The sequence below is a fragment of the Carassius auratus genome, unplaced genomic scaffold (assembly GCF_003368295.1).
Source record: "Carassius auratus strain Wakin unplaced genomic scaffold, ASM336829v1 scaf_tig00000876, whole genome shotgun sequence".
Classification (NCBI taxonomy): Eukaryota; Metazoa; Chordata; class Actinopteri; order Cypriniformes; family Cyprinidae; genus Carassius; species Carassius auratus.
The window spans coordinates 120,750-132,813 of NW_020523328.1; the positions used below are offsets into that span (position 1 = coordinate 120,750).

General features: G+C 36.8%; 1 protein-coding gene across 3 annotated transcripts in view; it reads right to left on the reverse strand.

The window, feature by feature from the left end:
* The window catches only part of LOC113069103 (protein FAM19A1-like), a 39,067-nt gene that overhangs the window by 6,658 nt on the left and 20,345 nt on the right, over window positions 1–12,064 (reverse strand). The window lies entirely within an intron of this gene.

Sequence of the window (12,064 nt, forward strand, 5' to 3'; positions counted from 1 at the left end):
CTTCCCTTTTTTAAATTACCCTTTCAGTACTTTCTTATTAACTTGACTATTTCTTTTTATGTTTTCCTTTTATTTATTCCTTGTTTCTTTCTCTATTTTATCTTATTTATTTTCTGAATTGTCTAATTTGGTACAGCAGTATGTTCTGTCAATACTGTAGATTCTAACAATCATGCTCATAAAGCTTTGCTGACTCTAATAGAAGAGAAAAGGCCCTGTAGGTTCAGGACAAAGGGAATGATGGGTAACTGCTGCAATTTAACTGTAGAGCACTTTGACAGTGAGCGATCTAAAATAAACTGAAGTCCTTTAAGGATGACGGCCTGTAAGTTCCTGTATCCACAATGAGATATTACAAAACACTCTACTAATCCAGCCTTTAGAGACAGATATATCAGATAGAGATGGAAAATCTTCCGTTCGTGAGCAGATTGGACCTATTGTTCACTAAACTGAGCACCATTCTGCAGTGCTCTCTGAATTCAAGGTTAACTAAATAAATGGTTATTTTAACAAAGATATTCAGTAAATAGACTCAACAGCAATGGCAAGACTTGCTACCAATTTAAAGCATATTGGTTACTGTACTTTTGTGTCAAAAACAGATTTGTGTAAACGGTTGAATCAAATAACAAAACCACATTATCCCACTGGAGAGAAATAAACTTATGATAAAACAGTTCAAGTACTGTTTATATCAGTGCAAAACACCCACAGAGACCAATTATTAAAGGGAAAGATAATCCAAAATGGATAATTGTCATATTAACATACTCTCATTTCATTCCAAACCAGTATGACTTCTGTTCATTCTGAAGATTATCATGATCAATCTTTTCTTAATATAAAATAATTTCATTGTGAGGGGGGTTGTCAAGAAAGCTGTTCCCATATGGTTCCCTTTGTTTTTGGAGCAAAATAAGAACGTTCTGAATCTATAGGAATGCTCCCTGTAAGTTATTTTTTATACAGCAGTTCGTTCTGGCTCTCGATGGTTGAGAACTGTGATATATTGTACTGGTATCTCTAAAGGATTGCCCTTTCACTGTTTGTATCACTCCAGATCTTCTGGAATTTGCCACTGGCTCTGATGCATCTGGTTAAACATGAGATATCATTTGTTTTGGGTAAATATGATGAGAAGTCTTTACTCTCATTAATCTATTATCTGTTCCAGAGCAAATAGTTTCGGCTGAAGGCAAAATCTCATCATGGTATTTTATGTAACTGTAATGCTGTATATTAGAGCATGGCTTTTATGATGACTGTTGTTGTTGTATGTATTTTATATACATAGTATTATTGGGGAACAGTGTTCATGATGGTGTTTTTTGTGACATTGTTGACAATAAAGTAACAGTAACAATAAAGTGAGAGTTTTACAGGTCAGCAAAGACTTTTATATTGAAAGAGACTAAAACAGAAGTTATTTTTACTTGTAAAAACTGCCTCTAAGATGAAGTTAACAAATGCAGTTAGCAGCGCTGTCATCGGAAATCATCCTTAATTGATGAAATGAGAGTATGACAATATCGCTTTACTCAGTGGACATTCAAACGTGTTTTTTTGTGAATATGAGATTGACCTGAAGAATGAATGCTGTATCAGATGCAGGTAATCACACTTGCTCCATCCATTCCCTTCCAGATCTAAAGTGACGTTTTCGAATTTGTAATCGAGGCTTGAGCAAAAGTCCTTTTAAGACAAGTCATGTCACTCGGCGGCCATCTTTGAAACACATCTTGATCAGGCAAGTTCAACTCCGATCTCTTTTTATGGGGAAACATCAAATTCTCCAAAACTTTTCACTAAGCTTATGATTAAATTTCATATTTGAAATGACCTAAGAAACCTGACAACAACTGTATCATCAATGTTGTTACTTTTGCTCATATAGCGTATTTTTCAGGCTTGATCTGCCAGTACATATCCTAAGAGCACTCAGAACGACTTCTAACAGCAGCTCCAGTGATGTGATGACTTCAACGATTAGCGTTTGTCTCTTTCATGCAGAAGGCGGGGCTTCCTATGATTGTGCGGCCATATTGAGCATTGCATCTTCCCATTCAAAACTACTGTATATGAGTGACATGTCTTTGGTATTCTATAGTCTTTGCTTGAGTTCAGCTGTTAAACTGTGATTTAAATCTGTGGCCAAAGAAAGTAGTTCTGCAAAAAAAGGGTTTTTAAAGACACTCCTGCTTATATTTGTTCTGCTTATATTTACACACTTGTGCCATCAAACTGTTATATGAATGCAATGCAATGCTTGTACTTGAGTGATGCTGGTTCTGTATCAGCGATTGTGAAGGCCTTGTGTGTCTGGACTAATCACTGTCATGCTGATATAGAGCCGGTAACGCTCTCCTACTCGAGTGTAATTGCTCATTTAAGAACCTTTCCAGAACTTTCCCTGCAGGTTATTTTTAGTTTTACTTTCATAACCATATAAACTAATTAAAACTTTTGCAGATGTTTCTGAGTGATGACCAACAGAGAGATTATTTTAGTGCTGAAATTTGTATTTTTTCATTAACAAACTATTTGCTAAATAGTTTGCAGATGTCTGAAGTAAGCTTTTAGTAAAGTGATTAAAAGCAGTCAAATTGCATTATAATGATCAGACAAATCTACTTATATAGCTAAAATATTATTCCCAAAAAAGAAAACAAACACCTAAACACCTGGGTTTGTTTGTAGCCCATGTACTTTCTTTACTTCTTTACTTTTCTTGTGACAAGCAAGCAGTGTTTTCCGATTCGTGAATTAATCGTTCTTTTGAGTCAGAAATTTTAATTGAATCGGTTGATTCAGTTCACAAAGCCAATCTAAAATGATTCATTCGCTGATTTGGTTTCCTGAGTTAATTTTTATAAATAAATAAAATTATATTAATTTTTTTTCTAGTGTTTAAGTATTTTTATGTAGCAACATATAATGGACACACACCTCGCGTCATCTAGCAAGACCTACCAAATTGTGTCATTTTATATTAAAATGTAAAAATCATACAAGATTTAAAAAATTAAGTCCAGGAAAAAAAGGTTTTCCATCCTAGTGCTCTTACAGTCATAAGTGATCAAAAATGATCCAGATCAGGTAAGGAAATTTGTATAGTACAGTATGTGCACCTGCTAACAACACAGTTCCAGTCAATTATGGCCGTACTCTAACTAGAAGGTTTGGCTTCGAGGAGACAAACAGACAAGTAGCATTGTGGAAATCAGGAAACAATGATGCTCCACTGAGATCTATTGTGGATTGTTGAGTAGGCCTTGTTTGTGCTTCTTTAATTATGAAAAATACTCCATTTCCCAGTGGGGCTTCAGTCAGAATTCACAGGGGTTTGTTTTCTTTAATGCCTAGTCTTAATTATATAAGACAGACCCAGTTTCCGCTTTGATCTATCAAGAGAGGGAGAAAATGCAGGAGCTCCTGACTAAAATATCTTCACTCCTCAATGAGAGTAAACAGAGCAGTGGGCCTCTCATTTGGGGATTCGAAAAGAGTGGGGGAAAGAGAAGGAAAAAAATGTTAAATGCACTTTCAGAAATCAATAAAAATGTAAATAGCTTCTGTCTCTAGCTTCTTAGGCTCTCATTACCTCTAGATTGAAGTAAGTCAAAACAGGAGGGGAGAGACACACAATGGAAGACAGGAACAGAGAGCTGCCTGTCGACTGTTTTAACATCACATCAGAATATTTTAGAGCTCTTCTGAATGTTTAAGCAGGTGACAGTGGACAGCTCAGATCCATGCAGGGACGTGATTGCTTTCTGTATTCTGTCACTTTGTGCGACTCGCTAAAAATTGATTGCTGAACCTCAGGGGCTTAACGTTATCTCGTATAGGCCTCTGTGTGGCTCCTTCCTACTCAACATATCAAACAGAGGGTCAGGGGACATTTAAAGCTGTGGTAAAGCACTGTCGAGCAGCTTTCATTAACTGGACCTTATGTCAGTGTGTGTGCGCTCATACTGTACACTGGAACCAAAAGTCTGAGACCACTGGTGAAAATTATGCTGTTTTGCTTCTTTTTTTTTTTTTACAAATTGAGTGAAAAGTTGAACTGAAAAAAAAAACATACATTTGTTGTAGAATTTTTTCTCTTTTTGCTTTAATGACTGCTGCTCTTGAGCTGCATAAACTCCATAAGATTGTGTAAAACCTAGTATTGTCCAGCATGATTTGAGATGATCCAAAGAGTATCTTGAGCTGCAGTGGAAGCAAGAGCATCTGACAATATGTACTGTACAAATAGTCATGTTTACTTATTTGATTAGTGACCTAGAAATAGTGCAAAATCTTAAATAGGCTTATGTCTTAACGTCATAAGCCTATTTTATGTCATAACGTAGGGCTACTTCAAATTGTGATTATTTTTTTTATTGTGATTAGCAATTGTGATTATATATTAACATGACTGTGAAATAAAAAAAATGGGTATTAAAAATATAATAATTATTTTATTTTACAGTAAAACTGTAAAATTACAATACTAAAATTTAAGGCTGTCTTAATTAATTTACACACTGTTGGGAAGCTTGGTGGTGCATGTGGTATTCCTTAAAAACAGATTCAGAGATGCTGTGAACAGAGCGGCTTTGAGGCACTGAAAACACTGTATCTTGAGCTGTTTGCGTGAAACTGAAACACTCTGAAACAAACAGCGCAAATATTGGAATAAATCTCACCCTTTGCGATTTGATAGTTACACTAAGCAAAACTAAGATTTAGATTTTATTTTTATTAATCGTGCAGCATAGCATTTATTTGTCCTAAAATGGTCAGATTTAAATTAGATTCTCATAAGTTCAGACTTTGGACCTCCCGGTGTACCATCAACCAGACTACAATACTGCATTTTCCAATTCCACTTTTAAAGCTTTATACCATTTTTTAGCATTTCTGGACCTCTTTTCTGGTTCCTTTCATCAAATTTATATCTGAAATTAGATCCGGTATCCATTTAAATGGAAGAAGCCAAAAGCAGTCTAGCACTTTGCTGCCATAATGTTCACTAACCCCTGCTGGAACGTCTCAAAAACATCCCGAAAATTCAATTTAAAAGTCTCGTGTATAATTCCATGAAATGTTAATGACTAAGCAAACTTAGAAAACCTACAGAGTATCATTGAATGGTGCTGAGTATCATATTTTTAAAAACATAAGGTCACCCTGAGGGAGCGTGGGCTACACCGCTGATTGATCTAGCGGATGCGCTGATAGCTGCTGTGGTAGGGAATCCTGCATCATACTGCTTACTACAAGGGCTATTTCAGGCACTTATTCAGTTTAATGGATATGAGACCAGGCCATCGGGGACCAATAAAAGCTCATTTTCCTGCAGCAGCCAGGGTGGGGGAAGAGAAAAATAGACAGCGTATTACACACGGGCTATAACTTTGACTCTTCTGCTGTCTAATTAGCCAGCTGGAGTGTGTGTGTGTGTGCGTCATGTCGGTCTGTCTGGAGAAGGCGTAGTGTGCACATTCGGCCTCAATTGTTCCATTCATACGCAGCCATCTGCGTGAGAGTTTCCCCTGACAGACAGGTTATATCACAACCTCTCAACAGCAAACAAACACGCTTTCAGAGGACAAACAAAACACGACAGATGAGCAGGCACAATGCGGCTCTGACTATAAACATATGAACTGGACAGGAAAGATTTCAGTCACATGCTGCAAAACAACTAGAAGGGAAATGGGACAACGAAAAGAGGAGCCAGTCTGGATGAGGAGTTGTGTTTTTTATGTTTCGAATGAATTTACAGTTAACGTGTAATTTGTTCAATATCTCTTATCAAAATTTATTGAACAGAAATAACATCACCTCACACTTTGTGGAAATGAATGGTTTGACTTCTGGTTTTTGGGTGGGATAAACTGTTGACAAATACTGATTTGCGGGGCAAAGGGATGGTTACAATTTCTTGGAGGAACATTTGGAAACAATTAAGTGCTTGCGAGGCTGCAATTTATTTATTTATTTATTTATTTTCTTTTTTGTTCTATGTGTACTAAGTGTCTATGTGTACTAAGGTGCAAAGAGCCTATTTATACTTACTCCGCCCACCACTGTCTGGTTAATAAAAATAACAAAATTACAAAAGAAAACCATCCAGAACAGAAGCACTGGTGTGGTGAATAAAAGTAAATATAGATTTTGACATGAACCTGAGATTAATCAAATTTTTGATTTTTTTGCTTATATAAGTGCTTAATGGTTATTTTAGAGGCCTAATTGAAACTGGATGTGGTTGTGTTGATGGGACGAGCTTCACATCGAGCATGATATGTGCAGCTCATATTGTTACCATCATCCTGGACCTCTGAGGACAGGGAGCAGATGGATAAATATGGTTAGGGTAGAGATACCAAAAATGTAATAAATAAAAAAATGTATATATTATTGTTAATATTTTTGTTGTTATTTTTGCAGGCAGTTTTCTAATGAAGTAAAAAACACTGAGGTGGAAATAGTATTTGCCAGCCTTTGCAAGTAAAAATAGGATCTAACACTTTTTGTTAAAAAAAGAATACTGTTATTTTCACTTAGTGTATGTAGAATCTATCGCTATTAATGTTAATAACACTTTTTTTTTTTTTGCTAATAACCTAGTTTTCTCCACGGTACTTTGCAATTAATTCAGTTTGCTCAATGTGCAGACTCTATTTTTGGTAAATAATTTTAGCATTAGGTGTTCTATTTATTTATTTTACAAACATTTATATTTTATTATTGATATAGTCTTAAAAACGTTAATAATTTTACTTTTAAAGTAAAAAGAGCCATATGATGACAATTACGGCAAAAACAAAGCCAAGGGGCTCCATTTATTTGAATATTCCTCTTTTTTAAGGAATCCTTCATTTTTAAAGACAACAAACCCATTACACACAGAGACTGCTTCCTTACAGTTATTTTCTGTCACTACTTCTTTATCATTCACCCTATCCCCCTGAACAAGGTCTGATTAGATCGAGCCAGAAAACAAGAATGTCTCAAAGCCCAAAAGCAGAAGGTTTCTTAAGGTGACCTTGTCAGAATACAGGTTTTAGCCATACACACAGACAGTGCTGTCAACAGCAGTTGATGAGAGAGCAGACTGATGACACACAGAAAAATCACAACCTCCACTGCTATTACACACTGGCCAGGGGTGTTTATTCCTGTGGGTGTTACATCACAGAACGCTGTCACTCTTCTGGGAAAAGCTGAAATTGGTGAGTACTGTTCACTGATGAATTGCTTTATCCTCGGAACCCTCAAAACATATTTGTCACCGATAGAAGAAAAAAAACTGTTTCTCACAACCAAGCTGCATCCACCAGGGCAAAGGATGAACTCTGAGGCAAGAACAGAAGTTATCTATTCCAGTGCACATGAAATGCATCGATAGCAGTGTATTTTTACCCTAAGGAATAAAGGCTAACAGGGGTTTACTGCTACAGAAAAACATCCACCAACAGAGCAGAATTATTACTCTGATCGGAATCCAAGATGGCGCCTGTGTACTGGGCTTGTCGTCTGTCGCTCTTGTGGTTTCTTGTCGGGTTGTCTGCTCTATTTTTATGATGAGTCGTTCACATCTACTATCCCGGGACATATCCGCCGATGGCCCCTCAACATCCCATGGAGAAAGCAAAGGGGGAAATGTTGAATCCATGTCTGCAGTCCGTCTAACCCCTTATCACATGAGTTTCTTAATATTATCGATGCTTTTAATCTATCCCAGTGGATCAGTGACTCTACTCATATACAGGGACGTACGTTGAATCTTGCACTCTCTTGATGGGACTGATATTGTGCTCTCTGATTTTAAGATCTCTGACCATAAGGCTATATTATTCGCACTGTCTCTTCCAGAACTCTCTTATTTTTCAAATACAACTGTAAGTCTTCTCGCTTCTGCTCTCCACAGTGTAGCACAACTTATAACTTGGGTTTTGCTGAATGTTGCTCACAGTTGCACTTAGATCAAGCGCTATCTGACCTGGATGCTGATCAACATCTTAGCCTCTTGAACTCTGCCTGGCTTAAGGCAGCAAATGCAACTGCCCCCCTTAAGCCTCACAAGCAAAAAACTAAATCTGTACTATGGCAAAACTCTGATACCCGTCTCCTAAGACAAAACTGTAGAAAGGCAGAACGTAAATGGAAACAAGACAGGCTGCACATCTCTCTTCAAATGTTCAGAGACTCTCTCACTTCTCACTAGACTGCAGCTAAGTCTGCAAAAGCTGCACACTTTTCTAACCTTAGTGAAACTAATCATTCCAAACCTAAGGTTTTATTTTCAATTATTCAATCTGTTACCAATCCTTCTGTTAACACCATGCCTGTTGCCTCTGATGCTCTCTGTGAAAGCTTCTTGAGATATTTTAGTGACAAAATTACTAACTTAAGACTTGGTGTCTGCCCCACACTAACTTTAAGCATCTTTCCAATCATGTCATCTTCCTCTGCATTTTTGGATGCTTTTGACCCCATCAATCTCCAGGATTTGAAGTAGGTGGTTAACAATCTTAAACCCTCTTTCTGCTCTAGCGATATCATTCACCCCAAATTTTTTTAATTAATTACTGATTCGATTGCGCCAGGTTTGCTGTCCTTATTAATAAGTGTCTCCAAACTGGCTGTGTTCCTGCAAACCTTAAAGTCGCTAAAGTCACTGCCTTCACTGGATCCCACTATCCTAAAAAGTTCGTCCAATTTCTGTTTTGCCTTTTATTTCAAAAGTTTTAGAGAAAATTGTGCTGAATCAACATCAACACTTTTTGACCACTAATTCTATTTATGAGTTTTTCAATCTGGTTATAAGTACTGAGTCTTTCCTTTTGAGAGTGTTTAATGATATTTACCTCTCCACTGATTTCGGGGGAATCTGTGGTTCTAATTCTTTTAGATTTATTTGCTGCTTTTGATACCATAGACCACTCCTCCTTTCTATTATCTAGATTAGAGTCTTGGGTAGGTCTAAAAGCAAACGCTCTGAAATGGTTTCAGTCATAAAGTTTTCAGTGAAGCTGGGAAATTGTTCCTCTTCCCTTGCTCCTCTGACCTGTGGCGTTCCACAAGGCTCTGTTTTAGCTCCCTCTCTGTTCTCTCTTTGGTAGAGCTTTGCGTTAGCAAGCGCAAGGTTGGGAATCCCGTGGGAAAACATGATAGTAGAAAATTGTTAGCCTGAATGCAATGTTCGTCGCTTTGGATAAAAGCATCTGCTAAATGCATAAATTTATTATTGACCAACACTTAAAATTTGATAAACATATCTCCTCTATTATTGGTTCCAGTTTTTAGCAGCTTCATTTACTGTCTAAAATTAAAAATTTTCTCTCTCCAAAATCTCTAAAAATTGCGGTACATCTAAATCTCAAATTGCGCGACTTTTGCTCTTCTGTAAAGCACTTTGGTCAGCCTGGGGGCTGTTGTAAATGCGCTATACAAATAAAATTGAAATTGAAATTGAAATTATCCTGTGAAGAAAACAAATAAATAAATAAATCAGCATCTGTACACAAACGGTTGGAGTCGATGAATTATTTGTAACATGGCTGCATTTACAAATACAGTGAACACAGTAATATTATGAATTTTAAAATAACTTTTTCTATTGTAATAGATTTTGAAATGTATTTATCTATTTAAAAAAAATTATGACACAGCTGAATTTTCAGCAGTTTTCTCTGTCATGTGATCCATCAGAAATCAGAAAGAGTTGCTGCTCAAGAAACATTATTACTTGAATGTTGAAATCAGTTGTAATGATAAATATTTTTTCAGAAGATTCTTTTAGTAGAAAGTTTAAAAGAACAGCACTTTTTGAGATAGAATTAGAATTTTTTATTGTAACAATGTCTTTACTGCCACTTTTATATAAGTATAAAATAATCTGATCCCAAACTTTACAGTTTTTTGTTATACAATTTTGCTTTCCAAATATTATTTTTTAAGCATGTTTAGATTTTGTCTCTCTTTCTGCAAAAAAACAAAACAAGTATATCATTTTTGCAACAACACTAAACTGCAAAGGCCTTTTTCTTCTAAGTCACGTGAGCATTATCTTTGTGGAGAAGTCATTCTCATTCTCTGTTGAATTGAGGTCTGGCCTCTGACTGAGTGACTCCAGGACATTACACACTTTGGCTTTAAGTCACTTCAGTGACTTTTGTTGTAAGTTCTTCCTGTAGGAAGATGAATCATCTTCCATGTCCCAGAGCTCCTTGCTGCACCACCAGGATTTTTCTACTTTGCTTTCGATTTTGCTCTCTATCCATTTTCCTTTCCCTTTTTTATGAGTTTTCTGGTCTGTGCCGCAAAGAATCGTGCCTGAAGCGTGATGCTGCTCTACAGTAGGGATGCTGTGCTCGATGTGCTTTGTTAGGTTTGTTCCAATATAGCATTTTGTATTAAGGCCTGGAAGTTGGAATCTGGTCTAACTACAGAATCCTCTTCCAAATTGTGAGTCTCTCCTACACACCCTTGAGAAAAACTCCTGCTGAGTCAAGTGTGTGTGTGTGTGTGTGTGTGTGTGTGTGTTTCTCCCAACAAAGTCGTTTTGGTTGTACCAGGCAGATTTCTGAACTGTGTTTGCTATCGTTGTCTCACATTCAGAGTCTTCCGTGTTTATCACAGAGGACTGTAACTCTGTTAGTGTTTCTGTTAATGACCTCTGCTTCTGTTTCTCCTCTCACCCAGACGCTGTTTTGGAGAACAGCCAGTTCTGGACAGACTCATAGTTTGTTCCTCGTGTCCAAACTATTTCAGTGATGGAAGTCTCTCAGCTCAGAGGTACATTAAGTTCATTGGGTTGCTGTCCACTGACTGATATTTTTCAAGAACCTTGTCTCATAATCACTTTTAGTGTTCCTTGGTGTTTCTTTGGAAATACAGTATCTCAGTACAGCTTGAAACACACTCAAATGGATTCCCGTCAGGTTACTGTGCAACTTTGCAAAGGGTAATTAACTCGTATAAAAGTCATTTGTCAAGCAAAGGAGTGTATAGTACAAATGTATTATATTTATAATTAATTTAAAAATTACTTTTTTTTTTATTAAAGTGCAGTGGGTTTAACTAGTTTTGCTTTATAAGTTTACTTTGGTATTCAAGTAACCCAACAGAGAACCAAAATTAGATTTATCCAATCCAATTTTTTTTCTTGAATGCTTACATTATGATTTGTGTGTCAACTGATCATGGTCCTGAACTGACTTGCATGCTCAAAATAACTAGAAACAAAGACAGCAAGCAGGTTTCTGTCATGCAGAAGGCCAATGAAGTCAGCATTTATAAGGCGAAATACCGTGGAAGCCTACGAATTTGTGCACAGGCTATGAGGAGGACGAAGACAGGGTCGAGGAGATAATAATTCAATATTTATGATATGACTGAGTTTTGCTGGTATAGAGCTGTCACTGTAATACTTATGAGTTCTAACACCTGACTGTCGCTCCACCGTCTACTTCAGCAGCTGTCTTCCATATTCACCAGTGACCAAAGAACTACTGGTATATAAAATCACATTGCAAAATATCAGACCTGTACCTGATTTATGAAGACATTTGGAAATGGACCACATCAGAATCTAACAGTTTCCATGTGGTTTGTACTGTTCACATTGTCACTCACACACACACACACGTTTGTTTTTGTGAAAAGTGGGGACATCCCATAGGCGTAATGGTTTTTATACTGTACAAACTGTATATTCTATGGCCCTACACCAACCCTACACCTAAACCTAACCCTCACAGGAAACTTTGTGCAGTTTTACTTTCTCAAAAAAACTCATTCTGTATGATTTATAAGCATTTTGAAAAATGGGGACATGGGTTATGTCCTCATAAGTCACCCTCTCATTGTAATACCTGTGTCATACCCATGCCATTATACACAGTTGTGTCCTGATATGTCACAAAAACAAGAGCACGCACACACACACACTCACACAAACAGTCACATATGAGCAAAAAATTGGATTGGCCACTTGTTCCTGCATTATGAATGTAGTTTAATAGAATCTCAAACTTAAAACAGAATAGGTGATTGAGAACTT